We start from the raw sequence: 14,052 nt of genomic DNA on the forward strand, positions 1-14,052 counted from the left end.
AGTTGGGCCCCACAGCATCTTGCTTCCAGCTCTTTGGGAAGCTAAGAAACAACTCGCTCTGCACAGTGCTCTTACAGCCTACCGGGAACATCTCTTCCAAAGGCCTGTGAAACGCAGTTTCTTTGCAGGCCTGATCTGGCTGAAGTAGGACTTCTGCTCTGGGTGTGCTACTTTGCCCTAGAGCTGAAAGGCACAACGTGCAGGCTTCTTTCCAAAGGGCGAGTTGGGCCCCACAGCATCTTGCTTCCAGCTCTTTGGGAAGCTAAGAAACAACTCGCTCTGCACAGTGCTCTTACAGCCTAGTGGGAACATCTCTTCCAAAGGCCTGTGAAACGCAGTTTCTTTGCAGGCCTGATCTGGCTGAAGTAGGACTTCTGTTCTGGGTGTGCTACTTTGCCCTAGAGCTGAAAGGCACAACGTGCAGGCTTCTTTCCAAAGGGCGAGTTGGGCCCCACAGCATCTTGCTTCCACCTCTTTGGGAAGCTAAGAAACAACTCGCTCTGCACAGTGCTCTTATACCCTACCGGGAACATCTCTGCCAAAGGCCTGTGAAACGCAGTTTCTTTGCAGGCCTGATCTGGCTGAAGTAGGACTTCTTCTCTGGGTGTGCTACTTTGCCCTAGAGCTGAAAGGCACAACGTGCAGGCTTCTTTCCAAAGGGCGAGTTGGGCCCCACAGCATCTTGCTTGCAGCTCTTTGGGAAGCTAAGAAACAACTCGCTCTGCACAGTGCTCTTACAGCCTACCGGGAACATCTCTTCCAAAGGCCTGTGAAACGCAGTTTCTTTGCAGGCCTGATCTGGATGAAGTAGGACTTCTGCTCTGGGTGTGCTACTTTGCCCTAGAGCTGAAAGGCACAACGTGCAGGCTTCTTTCCAAAGGGCGAGTTGGGCCCCACAGCATCTTGCTTCCAGCTCTTTGGGAAGCTAAGAAACAACTCGCTCTGCACAGTGCTCTTACAGCCTAGTGGGAACATCTCTTCCAAAGGCCTGTGAAACGCAATTTCTTTGCAGGCCTGATCTGGCTGAAGTAGGACTTCTGCTCTGGGTGTGCTACTTTGCCCTAGAGCTGAAAGGCACAACGTGCAGGCTTCTTTCCAAAGGGCGAGTTGGGCCCCACAGCATCTTGCTTCCAGCTCTTTGGGAAGCTAAGAAACAACTCGCTCTGCACAGTGCTCTTACAGCCTAGTGGGAACATCTCTTCCAAAGGCCTGTGAAACGCAGTTTCTTTGCAGGCCTGATCTGGCTGAAGTAGGACTTCTGCTCTTGGTGTGCTACTTTGCCCTAGAGCTGAAAGGCACAACGTGCAGGCTTCTTTCCAAAGGGTGAGTTGGGCCCCACAGCATCTTGCTTCCAGCTCTTTGGGAAGCTAAGAAACAACTCGCTCTGCACAGTGCTCTTACAGCCTACCGGGAACATCTCTTCCAAAGGCCTGTGAAACGCAGTTTCTTTGCAGGCCTGATCTGGCTGAAGTAGGACTTCTGCTCTGGGTGTGCTACTTTGCCCTAGAGCTGAAAGGCACAACGTGCAGGCTTCTTTCCAAAGGGCGAGTTGGGCCCCACAGCATCTTGCTTCCAGCTCTTTGGGAAGCTAAGAAACAACTCGCTCTGCACAGTGCTCTTACAGCCTACCGTGAACATCTCTTCCAAAGGCCTGTGAAACGCAGTTTCTTTGCAGGCCTGATGTGGCTGAATTAGGACTTCTGCTCTGCGTGTGCTACTTTGCCCTAGAGCTGAAAGGCACAACGTGCAGGCTTCTTTCCAAAGGGCGAGTTGGGCCCCACAGCATCTTGCTTCCAGCTCTTTGGGAAGCTAAGAAACAACTCGCTCTGCACAGTGCTCTTACAGCCTTGTGGGAACATCTCTTCCAAAGGCCTGTGAAACGCAGTTTCTTTGCAGGCCTGATCTGGCTGAAGTAGGACTTCTGCTCTGGGTGTGCTACTTTGCCCTAGAGCTGAAAGGCACAACGTGCAGGCTTCTTTCCAAAGGGCGAGTTGGGCCCCACAGCATCTTGCTTCCAGCTCTTTGGGAAGCTAAGAAACAACTCGCTCTGCACAGTGCTCTTACAGCCTACCGGGAACATCTCTTCCAAAGGCCTGTGAAACACAGTTTCTTTGCAGGCCTGATCTGGCTGAAGTAGGACTTCTGCTCTGGGTGTGCTACTTTGCCCTAGAGCTGAAAGGCACAACGTGCAGGCTTCTTTCCAAAGGGCGAGTTGGGCCCCACAGCATCTTGCTTCCAGCTCTTTGGGAAGCTAAGAAACAACTCGCTCTGCACAGTGCTCTTACAGCCTACCGGGAACATCTCTTCCAAAGGCCTGTGAAACGCAGTTTCTTTGCAGGCCTGATCTGGCTGAAGTAGGACTTCTGCTCTGGGTGTGCTACTTTGCCCTAGAGCTGAAAGGCACAACGTGCAGGCTTCTTTCCAAAGGGCGAGTTGGGCCCCACAGCATCTTGCTTCCAGCTCTTTGGGAAGCTAAGAAAAAACTCGCTCTGCACAGTGCTCTTAAGGCCTAACGGGAACATCTCTTCCAAAGGCCAGTGAAACGCAGTTTCTTTGCAAGCCTGATCTGGCTGAAGTAGGACTTCTGCTCTGGGTGTGCTACTTTGCCCTGGAGCTGAAAGGCACAACGTGCAGGCTTCTTTCCAAAGGGCGAGTTGGGCCCCACAGCATCTTGCTTCCAGCTCTTTGGGAAGCTAAGAAACAACTCGCTCTGCACAGTGCTCTTACAGCCTAGTGGGAACATCTCTTCCAAAGGCCTGTGAAACGCAGTTTCTTTGCAGGCCTGATCTGGCTGAAGTAGGACTTCTGCTCTGGGTGTGCTACTTTGCCCTAGAGCTGAAAGGCAAAACGTGCAGGCTTCTTTCCAAAGGTCGAGTTGGGACCCACAGCATCTTGCTTCCAGCTCTTTGGGAAGCTAAGAAACAACTCGCTCTGCACAGTGCTCTTACAGCCTACCGGGAACATCTCTTCCAAAGGCCTGTGAAACGCAGTTTCTTTGCAGGCCTGATCTGGCTGAAGTAGGACTTCTGCTCTGGGTGTGGTACTTTTCCCTAGAGCTGCAAGGCACAACGTGCAGGCTTCTTTCCAAAGGGCGAGTTGGGCCCCACAGCATCTTGCTTCCAGCTCTTTGGGAAGCTAAGAAACAACTCGCTCTGCACAGTGCTCTTACAGCCTACCGGGAACATCTCTTCCAAAGGCCTGTGAAACGCAGTTTCTTTGCAGGCCTGATCTGGCTGAATTAGGACTTCTGCTCTGCGTGTGCTACTTTGCCCTAGAGCTGAAAGGCACAACGTGCAGGCTTCTTTCCAAAGGGCGAGTTGGGCCCCACAGCATCTTGCTTCCAGCTCTTTGGGAAGCTAAGAAACAACTCGCTCTGCACAGTGCTCTTACAGCCTAGTGGGAACATCTCTTCCAAAGGCCTGTGAAACGCAGTTTCTTTGCAGGCCTGATCTGGCTGAAGTAGGACTTCTGCTCTGGGTGTGCTACTTTGCCCTAGAGCTGAAAGGCACAACGTGCAGGCTTCTTTCCAAAGGGCGAGTTGGGCCCCACAGCATCTTGCTTCCAGCTCTTTGGGAAGCTAAGAAACAACTCGCTCTGCACAGTGCTCTTACAGCCTACGGGGAACATGTCTTCCAAAGGCCAGTGAAACGCAGTTTCTTTGCAGGCCTGATCTGGCTAAGGTACGACTTCTGCTCTGGGTGTGCTACTTTGCCCTAGAGCTGAAAGGCACAACGTGCAGGCTTCTTTCCAAAGGGCGAGTTGGTCCCCACAGCATCTTGCTTCCAGCTCTTTGGGAAGCTAAGAAACAACTCGCTCTGCACAGTGCTCTTACAGCCTACCGGGAACATGTCTTCCAAAGGCCTGTGAAACGCAGTTTCTTTACAGGCCTGATCTGGCTGAAGTAGGACTTCTGCTCTGGGTGTGCTACTTTGCCCTAGAGCTGAAAGGCACAACGTGCAGGCTTCTTTCCAAAGGGCGAGTTGGGCCCCACAGCATCTTGCTTCCAGCTCTTTGGGAAGCTAAGAAACAACTCGCTCTGCACAGTGCTCTTACAGCCTACCGGGAACATCTCTTCCAAAGGCCTGTGAAACACAGTTTCTTTGCAGGCCTGATCTGGCTGAAGTAGGACTTCTGCTCTGGGTGTGCTTCTTTGCCCTAGAGCTGAAAGGCACAACGTGCAGGCTTCTTTCCAAAGGGCGAGTTGGGCCCCACAGCATCTTGCTTCCAGCTCTTTGGGAAGCTAAGAAACAACTCGCTCTGCACAGTGCTCTTACAGCCTACCGGGAACATCTCTTCCAAAGGCCTGTGAAACGCAGTTTCTTTGCAGGCCTGATCTGGCTGAAGTAGGACTTCTGCTCTGGGTGTGCTACTTTGCCCTAGAGCTGAAAGGCACAACGTGCAGGCTTCTTTCCAAAGGGCGAGTTGGGCCCCACAGCATCTTGCTTCCAGCTCTTTGGGAAGCTAAGAAAAAACTCGCTCTGCACAGTGCTCTTAAGGCCTAACGGGAACATCTCTTCCAAAGGCCAGTGAAACGCAGTTTCTTTGCAGGCCTGATCTGGCTGAAGTAGGACTTCTGCTCTGGGTGTGCTACTTTGCCCTGGAGCTGAAAGGCACAACGTGCAGGCTTCTTTCCAAAGGGCGAGTTGGGCCCCACAGCATCTTGCTTCCAGCTCTTTGGGAAGCTAAGAAACAACTCGCTCTGCACAGTGCTCTTACAGCCTAGTGGGAACATCTCTTCCAAAGGCCTGTGAAATGCAGTTTCTTTGCAGGCCTGATCTGGCTGAAGTAGGACTTCTGCTCTGGGTGTGCTACTTTGCCCTAGAGCTGAAAGGCAAAACGTGCAGGCTTCTTTCCAAAGGTCGAGTTGGGACCCACAGCATCTTGCTTCCAGCTCTTTGGGAAGCTAAGAAACAACTCGCTCTGCACAGTGCTCTTACAGCCTACCGGGAACATCTCTTCCAAAGGCCTGTGAAACGCAGTTTCTTTGCAGGCCTGATCTGGCTGAAGTAGGACTTCTGCTCTGGGTGTGCTACTTTTCCCTAGAGCTGCAAGGCACAACGTGCAGGCTTCTTTCCAAAGGGCGAGTTGGGCCCCACAGCATCTTGCTTCCAGCTCTTTGGGAAGCTAAGAAACAACTCGCTCTGCACAGTGCTCTTACAGCCTACCGGGAACATCTCTTCCAAAGGCCTGTGAAACGCAGTTTCTTTGCAGGCCTGATCTGGCTGAAGTAAGACTTCTGCTCTGGGTGTGCTACTTTGCCCTAGAGCTGAAAGGCACAACGTGCAGGCTTCTTTCCAAAGGGCGAGTTGGGCCCCACAGCATCTTGCTTCCAGCTCTTTGGGAAGCTAAGAAACAATTCGCTCTGCACAGTGCTCTTACAGCCTACCGTGAACATCTCTTCCAAAGGCCTGTGAAACGCAGTTTCTTTGCAGGCCTGATCTGGCTGAATTAGGACTTCTGCTCTGCGTGTGCTACTTTGCCCTAGAGCTGAAAGGCACAACGTGCAGGCTTCTTTCCAAAGGGCGAGTTGGGCCCCACAGCATCTTGCTTCCAGCTCTTTGGGAAGCTAAGAAACAACTCGCTCTGCACAGTGCTCTTACAGCCTAGTGGGAACATCTCTTCCAAAGGCCTGTGAAACGCAGTTTCTTTGCAGGCCTGATCTGGCTGAAGTAGGACTTCTGCTCTGGGTGTGCTACTTTGCCCTAGAGCTGAAAGGCACAACGTGCAGGCTTATTTCCAAAGGGCGAGTTGGGCCCCACAGCATCTTGCTTCCAGCTCTTTGGGAAGCTAAGAAACAACTCGCTCTGCACAGTGCTCTTACAGCCTACCGGGAACATGTCTTCCAAAGGCCTGTGAAACGCAGTTTCTTTACAGACCTGATCTGGCTGAAGTAGGACTTCTGCTCTGGGTGTGCTACTTTGCCCTAGAGCTGAAAGGCACAACGTGCAGGCTTCTTTCCAAAGGGCGAGTTGGGCCCCTCAGCATCTTGTTCCAGCTCTTTGGGAAGCTAAGAAACAACTCGCTCTGCACAGTGCTCTTACAGCCTACGGGGAACATCTCTTCCAAAGGCCTGTGAAACGCAGTTTCTTTGCAGGCCTGATCTGGCTAAGGTACGACTTCTGCTCTGGGTGTGCTACTTTGCCCTAGAGCTGAAAGGCACAACGTGCAGGCTTCTTTCCAAAGGGCGAGTTGGGCCCCACAGCATCTTGCTTCCAGCTCTTTGGGAAGCTAAGAAACAACTCGCTCTGCACAGTGCTCTTACAGCCTACCGGGAACATCTCTTCCAAAGGCCTGTGAAACGCAGTTTCTTTGCAGGCCTGATCTGGCTGAAGTAGGACTTCTGCTCTGGGTGTGCTACTTTGCCCTGGAGCTGAAAGGCACAACGTGCAGGCTTCTTTCCAAAGGGCGAGTTGGGCCCCACAGCATCTTGCTTCCAGCTCTTTGGGAAGCTAAGAAACAACTCGCTCTGCACAGTGCTCTTACAGCCTAGTGGGAACATCTCTTCCAAAGGCCTGTGAAACGCAGTTTCTTTGCAGGCCTGATCTGGCTGAAGTAGGACTTCTGCTCTGGGTGTGCTACTTTGCCCTAGAGCTGAAAGGCACAACGTGCAGGCTTCTTTCCAAAGGGCGAGTTGGGCCCCACAGCATCTTGCTTCCAGCTCTTTGGGAAGCTAAGAAACAACTCGCTCTGCACAGTGCTCTTACAGACTAGTGGGAACATCTCTTCCAAAGGCCTGTGAAACGCAGTTTCTTTGCAGGCCTGATCTGGCTGAAGTAGGACTTCTGCTCTGGGTGTGCTACTTTGCCCTAGAGCTGAAAGGCACAACGTGCAGGCTTCTTTCCAAAGGGCGAGTTGGGCCCCACAGCATCTTGCTTCCAGCTCTTTGGGAAGCTAAGAAACAACTCGCTCTGCACAGTGCTCTTACAGCCTTGTGGGAACATCTCTTCCAAAGGCCTGTGAAACGCAGTTTCTTTGCAGGCCTGATCTGGCTGAAGTAGGACTTCTGCTCTGGGTGTGCTACTTTGCCCTAGAGCTGAAAGGCACAACGTGCAGGCTTCTTTCCAAAGGGCGAGTTGGGCCCCACAGCATCTTGCTTCCAGCTCTTTGGGAAGCTAAGAAACAACTCGCTCTGCACAGTGCTCTTACAGCCTACCGGGAACATCTCTTCCAAAGGCCTGTGAAACGCAGTTTCTTTGCAGGCCTGATCTGGCTGAAGTAGGACTTCTGCTCTGGGTGTGCTACTTTGCCCTAGAGCTGAAAGGCACAACGTGCAGGCTTCTTTCCAAAGGGCGAGTTGGGCCCCACAGCATCTTGCTTGCAGCTCTTTGGGAAGCTAAGAAACAACTCGCTCTGCACAGTGCTCTTACAGCCTACCGGGAACATCTCTTCCAAAGGCCTGTGAAACGCAGTTTCTTTGCAGGCCTGATCTGGCTGAAGTAGGACTTCTGCTCTGCGTGTGCTACTTTGCCCTAGAGCTGAAAGGCACAACGTGCAGGCTTCTTTCCAAAGGGCGAGTTGGGCCCCACAGCATCTTGCTTCCAGCTCTTTGGGAAGCTAAGAAACAACTCGCTCTGCACAGTGCTCTTACAGCCTACCGGGAACATCTCTTCCAAAGGCCTGTGAAACGCAGTTTCTTTGCAGGCCTGATCTGGCTGAAGTAGGACTTCTGCTCTGGGTGTGCTACTTTGCCCTAGAGCTGAAAGGCACAACGTGCAGGCTTCTTTCCAAAGGGCGAGTTGGGCCCCACAGCATCTTGCTTCCAGCTCTTTGGGAAGCTAAGAAACAACTCGCTCTGCACAGTGCTCTTACAGCCTACCGGGAACATCTCTTCCAAAGGCCTGTGAAACGCAGTTTCTTTGCAGGCCTGATCTGGCTGAAGTAGGACTTCTGCTCTGGGTGTGCTACTTTGCCCTAGAGCTGAAAGGCACAACGTGCAGGCTTCTTTCCAAAGGGCGAGTTGGGCCCCACAGCATCTTGCTTCCAGCTCTTTGGGAAGCTAAGAAACAACTCGCTCTGCACAGTGCTCTTACAGCCTACGGGGAACATCTCTTCCAAAGGCCTGTGAAACGCAGTTTCTTTGCAGGCCTGATCTGGCTAAGGTACGACTTCTGCTCTGGGAGTGCTACTTTGCCCTAGAGCTGAAAGGCACAACGTGCAGGCTTCTTTCCAAAGGGCGAGTTGGGCCCCACAGCATCTTGCTTCCAGCTCTTTGGGAAGCTAAGAAACAACTCGCTCTGCACAGTGCTCTTACAGCCTACCGGGAACATCTCTTCCAAAGGCCTGTGAAACGCAGTTTCTTTGCAGGCCTGATCTGGCTGAAGTAGGACTTCTGCTCTGATTGTGCTACTTTGCCCTAGAGCTGAAAGGCACAACGTGCAGGCTTCTTTCCAAAGGGCGAGTTGGGCCCCACAGCATCTGGCTTCCAGCTCTTTGGGAAGCTAAGAAACAACTCGCTCTGCACAGTGCTCTTACAGCCTACCGGGAACATGTCTTCCAAAGGCCTGTGAAACGCAGTTTCTTTGCAGGCCTGATCTGGCTGAAGTAGGACTTCTGCTCTGGGTGTGCTACTTTGCCCTAGAGCTGAAAGGCACAACGTGCAGGCTTCTTTCCAAAGGGCGAGTTGGGCCCCACAGCATCTTGCTTCCAGCTCTTTGGGAAGCTAAGAAACAACTCGCTCTGCACAGTGCTCTTACAGCCTACCGGGAACGTCTCTTCCAAAGGCCTGTGAAACGCAGTTTCTTTGCAGGCCTGATCTGGCTGAAGTAGGACTTCTGCTCTGGGTGTGCTACTTTGCCCTAGAGCTGAAAGGCACAACGTGCAGGCTTCTTTCCAAAGGGTGAGTTGGGCCCCACAGCATCTTGCTTCCAGCTCTTTGGGAAGCTAAGAAACAACTCGCTCTGCACAGTGCTCTTACAGCCTACCGGGAACATCACTTCCAAAGGCCTGTGAAACGCAGTTTCTTTGCAGGCCTGATCTGGCTGAAGTAGGACTTCTGCTCTGGGTGTGCTACTTTGCCCTAGAGCTGAAAGGCACAACGTGCAGGCTTCTTTCCAAAGGGCGAGTTGGGCCCCACAGCATCTTGCTTGCAGCTCTTTGGGAAGCTAAGAAACAACTCGCTCTGCACAGTGCTCTTACAGCCTACCGGGAACATCTCTTCCAAAGGCCTGTGAAACGCAGTTTCTTTGCAGGCCTGATCTGGCTGAAGTAGGACTTCTGCTCTGATTGTGCTACTTTGCCCTAGAGCTGAAAGGCACAACGTGCAGGCTTCTTTCCAAAGGGCGAGTTGGGCCCCACAGCATCTGGCTTCCAGCTCTTTGGGAAGCTAAGAAACAACTCGCTCTGCACAGTGCTCTTACAGCCTACCGGGAACATGTCTTCCAAAGGCCTGTAAACGCAGTTTCTTTGCAGGCCTGATCTGGCTGAAGTAGGACTTCTGCTCTGGGTGTGCTACTTTGCCCTAGAGCTGAAAGGCACAACGTGCAGGCTTCTTTCCAAAGGGCGAGTTGGGCCCCACAGCATCTTGCTTCCAGCTCTTTGGGAAGCTAAGAAACAACTCGCTCTGCACAGTGCTCTTACAGCCTACCGGGAACGTCTCTTCCAAAGGCCTGTGAAACGCAGTTTCTTTGCAGGCCTGATCTGGCTGAAGTAGGACTTCTGCTCTGGGTGTGCTACTTTGCCCTAGAGCTGAAAGGCACAACGTGCAGGCTTCTTTCCAAAGGGTGAGTTGGGCGCCACAGCATCTTGCTTCCAGCTCTTTGGGAAGCTAAGAAACAACTCGCTCTGCACAGTTCTCTTACAGCCTACGGGGAACATCTCTTCCAAAGGCCTGTGAAACGCAGTTTCTTTGCAGGCCTGATCTGGCTGAAGTAGGACTTCTGCTCTGGGTGTGCTACTTTGCCCTAGAGCTGAAAGGCACAATGTGCAGGCTTCTTTCCAAAGGCCGAGTTGGGCCGCACAGCATATTGCTTCCAGCTCTTTGGGAAGCTAAGAAACAACTCGCTCTGCACAGTGCTCTTACAGCCTACCGGGAACATCTCTTCCAAAGGCCTGTGAAACGCAGTTTCTTTGCAGGCCTGATCTGGCTGAAGTCGGACTTCTGCTCTGGGTGTGCTACTTTGCCCTAGAGCTGAAAGGCACAACGTGCAGGCTTCTTTCCAAAGGGCGAGTTGGGCCCCACAGCATCTTGCTTCCAGCTCTTTGGGAAGCTAAGAAACAACTCGCTCTGCACACTGCTCTTACAGTCTAGTGGGAACATCTCTTCCAAAGGCCTGTGAAACGCAGTTTCTTTGCAGGCCTGATCTGGCTGAAGTAGGACTTCTGCTCTGGGTGTGCTACTTTGCCCTAGAGCTGAAAGGCACAACGTGCAGGCTTCTTTCCAAAGGGCGAGTTGGGCCCCACAGCATCTTGCTTCCAGCTCTTTGGGAAGCTAAGAAACAACTCGCTCTGCACAGTGCTCTTACAGCCTAGTGGGAACATCTCTTCCAAAGGCCTGTAAACGCAGTTTCTTTGCAGGCCTGATATGGCTGAAGTAGGACTTCTGCTCTGGGTGTGCTACTTTGCCCTAGAGCTGAAAGGCACAACGTGCAGGCTTCTTTCCAAAGGGCGAGTTGGGCCTCACAGCATCTTGCTTCCAGCTCTTTGGGAAGCTAAGAAACAACTCGCTCTGCACAGTGCTCTTACAGCCTACCGGGAACATCTCATCCAAAGGCCTGTGAAACGCAGTTTCTTTGCAGGCCTGATCTGGCTGAAGTAGGACTTCTGCTCTGGGTGTGCTACTTTGCCCTAGAGCTGAAAGGCACAACGTGCAGGCTTCTTTCCAAAGGGCGAGTTGGGCCCCACAGCATCTTGCTTCCAGCTCTTTGGGAAGCTAAGAAACAACTCGCTCTGCACAGTGCTCTTACAGCCTACCGGGAACATCTCTTCCAAAGGCCTGCGAAACGCAGTTTCTTTGCAGGCCTGATCTGGCTGAAGTAGGACTTCTGCTCTGGGTGTGCTACTTTGCCCTAGAGCTGAAAGGCACAACGTGCAGGCTTCTTTCCAAAGGGCGAGTTGGGCCCCACAGCATCTTGCTTCCAGCTCTTTGGGAAGCTAAGAAACAACTCGCTCTGCACAGTGCTCTTACAGCCTACCGGGAACATCTCTTCCAAAGGCCTGCGAAACGCAGTTTCTTTGCAGGCCTGATCTGGCTGAAGTAGGACTTCTGCTCTGGGTGTGCTACTTTGCCCTAGAGCTGAAAGGCACAACGTGCAGGCTTCTTTCCAAAGGGCGAGTTGGGCCCCACAGCATCTTGCTTCCAGCTCTTTGGGAAGCTAAGAAACAACTCGCTCTGCACAGTGCTCTTACAGCCTACCGGGAACATCTCTTCCAAAGGCCCGTGAAACGCAGTTTCTTTGCAGGCCTGATCTGGCTGAAGTAGGACTTCTGCTCTGGGTGTGCTAATTTGCCCTAGAGCTGAAAGGCACAACGTGCAGGCTTCTTTCCAAAGGGCGAGTTGGGCCCCACAGCATCTTGCTTCCAGCTCTTTGGGAAGCTAAGAAACAACTCGCTCTGCACAGTGCTCTTACAGCCTACCGGGAACATCTCTTCCAAAGGCCTGTGAAACGCAGTTTCCTTGCACGCCTGATCTGGCTGAAGTAGGACTTCTGCTCTGGGTGTGCTACTTTGCCCTAGAGCTGAAAGGCACAACGTGCAGGCTTCTTTCCAAAGGGCGAGTTGGGCCCCACAGCATCTTGCTTCCAGCTCTTTGGGAAGCTAAGAAACAACTCGCTCTGCACAGAGCTCTTACAGCCTACCGGGAGCATCTCTTCCAAAGGCCTGTGAAACGCAGTTTCTTTGCAGGCCTGATCTGGCTGAAGTAGGACTTCTGCTCTGGGTGTGCTACTTTGCCCTAGAGCTGAAAGGCACAACGTGCAGGCTTCTTTCCAAAGGGCGAGTTGGGCCCCACAGCATCTTGCTTCCAGCTCTTTGGGAAGCTAAGAAACAACTCGCTCTGCACAGTGCTCTTACAGCCTACCGGGAACATCTCTTCCAAAGGCCTGAGAAACGCAGTTTCTTTGCAGGCCTGATCTGGCTGAAGTAGGACTTCTGCTCTGCGTGTGCTACTTTGCCCTAGAGCTGAAAGGCACAACGTGCAGGCTTCTTTCCAAAGGGCGAGTTGGGCCCCACAGCATCTTGCTTCCAGCTCTTTGGGAAGCTAAGAAACAACTCGCTCTGCACAGTGCTCTTACAGCCTACCGGGAACGTCTCTTCCAAAGGCCTGTGAAACGCAGTTTCTTTGCAGGCCTGATCTGGCTGAAGTAGGACTTCTGCTCTGGGTGTGCTACTTTGCCCTAGAGCTGAAAGGCACAACGTGCAGGCTTCTTTCCAAAGGGCGAGTTGGGCCCCACAGCATCTTGCTTCCAGCTCTTTGGGAAGCTAAGAAACAACTCGCTCTGCACAGTGCTCTTACAGCCTACCGGGAACATGTCTTCCAAAGGCCTGTGAAACGCAGTTTCTTTGCAGGCCTGATCTGGCTGAAGTAGGACTTCTGCTCTGGGTGTGCTACTTTGCCCTAGAGCTGAAAGGCACAACGTGCAGGCTTCTTTCCAAAGGGCGAGTTGGGCCCCACAGCATCTTGCTTCCAGCTCTTTGGGAAGCTAAGAAACAACTCGCTCTGCACAGTGCTCTTACAGCCTACCGGGAACATCTCTTCCAAAGGCCTGTGAAACGCAGTTTCTTTGCAGGCCTGATCTGGCTGAAGTAGGACTTCTGCTCTGGGTGTGCTACTTTGCCCTAGAGCTGAAAGGCACAACGTGCAGGCTTCTTTCCAAAGGGCGAGTTGGGACCCACAGCATCTTGCTTCCAGCTCTTTGGGAAGCTAAGAAACAACTCGCTCTGCACAGTGCTCTTACAGCCTACCGGGAACATCTCTTCCAAAGGCCTGTGAAATGCAGTTTCTTTGCAGGCCTGATCTGGCTGAAGTAGGACTTCTGCTCTGGGTGTGCTACTTTGCCCTAGAGCTGAAAGGCACAACGTGCAGGCTTCTTTCCAAAGGGCGAGTTGGGCCCCACAGCATCTTGCTTCCAGCTCTTTGGGAAGCTAAGAAACAACTCGCTCTGCACAGTGCTCTTACAGCCTACGGGGAACATCTCTTCCAAAGGCCTGTGAAACGCAGTTTCTTTGCAGGCCTGATCTGGCTGAAGTAGGACTTCTGCTCTGGGTGTGCTACTTTGCCCTAGAGCTGAAAGGCACAACGTGCAGGCTTCTTTCCAAAGGGCGAGTTGGGCCCCACAGCATCTTGCTTCCAGCTCTTTGGGAAGCTAAGAAACAACTAGCTCTGCACAGTGCTCTTACAGCCTACCGGGAACATCTCTTCCAAAGGCCCGCGAAACGCAGTTTCTTTGCAGGCCTGATCTGGCTGAAGTAGGACTTCTGCTCTGGGTGTGCTACTTTGCCCTAGAGCTGAAAGGCACAACGTGCAGGCTTCTTTCCAAAGGGCGAGTTGGGCCCCACAGCATCTTGCTTCCAGCTCTTTGGGAAGCTAAGAAACAACTCGCTCTGCAAAGTGCTCTTACAGCCTACCGGGAACATCTCTTCCAAAGGCCCGCGAAACGCAGTTTCTTTGCAGGCCTGATCTGGCTGAAGTAGGACTTCTGCTCTGGGTGTGCTACTTTGCCCTAGAGCTGAAAGGCACAACGTGCAGGCTTCTTTCCAAAGGGCGAGTTGGGCCCCACAGCATCTTGCTTCCAGCTCTTTGGGAAGCTAAGAAACAACTCGCTCTGCACAGTGCTCTTACAGCCTACCGGGAACATGTCTTCCAAAGGCCTGCGAAACGCAGTTTCTTTGCAGGCCTGATCTGGCTGAAGTAGGACTTCTGCTCTGGGTGTGCTACTTTGCCCTAGAGCTGAAAGGCACAACGTGCAGGCTTCTTTCCAAAGGGCGAGTTGGGCCCCACAGCATCTTGCATCCAGCTCTTTGGGAACCTAAGAAACAACTCGCTCTGCACAGTGCTCTTACAGCCTACCGGGAACATCTCTTCCAAAGGCCTGTGAAACGCAGTTTCTTTGCAGGCCT

Source organism: Equus caballus, chromosome 16 (genome assembly GCF_041296265.1).
Source record: "Equus caballus isolate H_3958 breed thoroughbred chromosome 16, TB-T2T, whole genome shotgun sequence".
In the NCBI taxonomy this organism is placed as follows: Eukaryota; Metazoa; Chordata; class Mammalia; order Perissodactyla; family Equidae; genus Equus; species Equus caballus.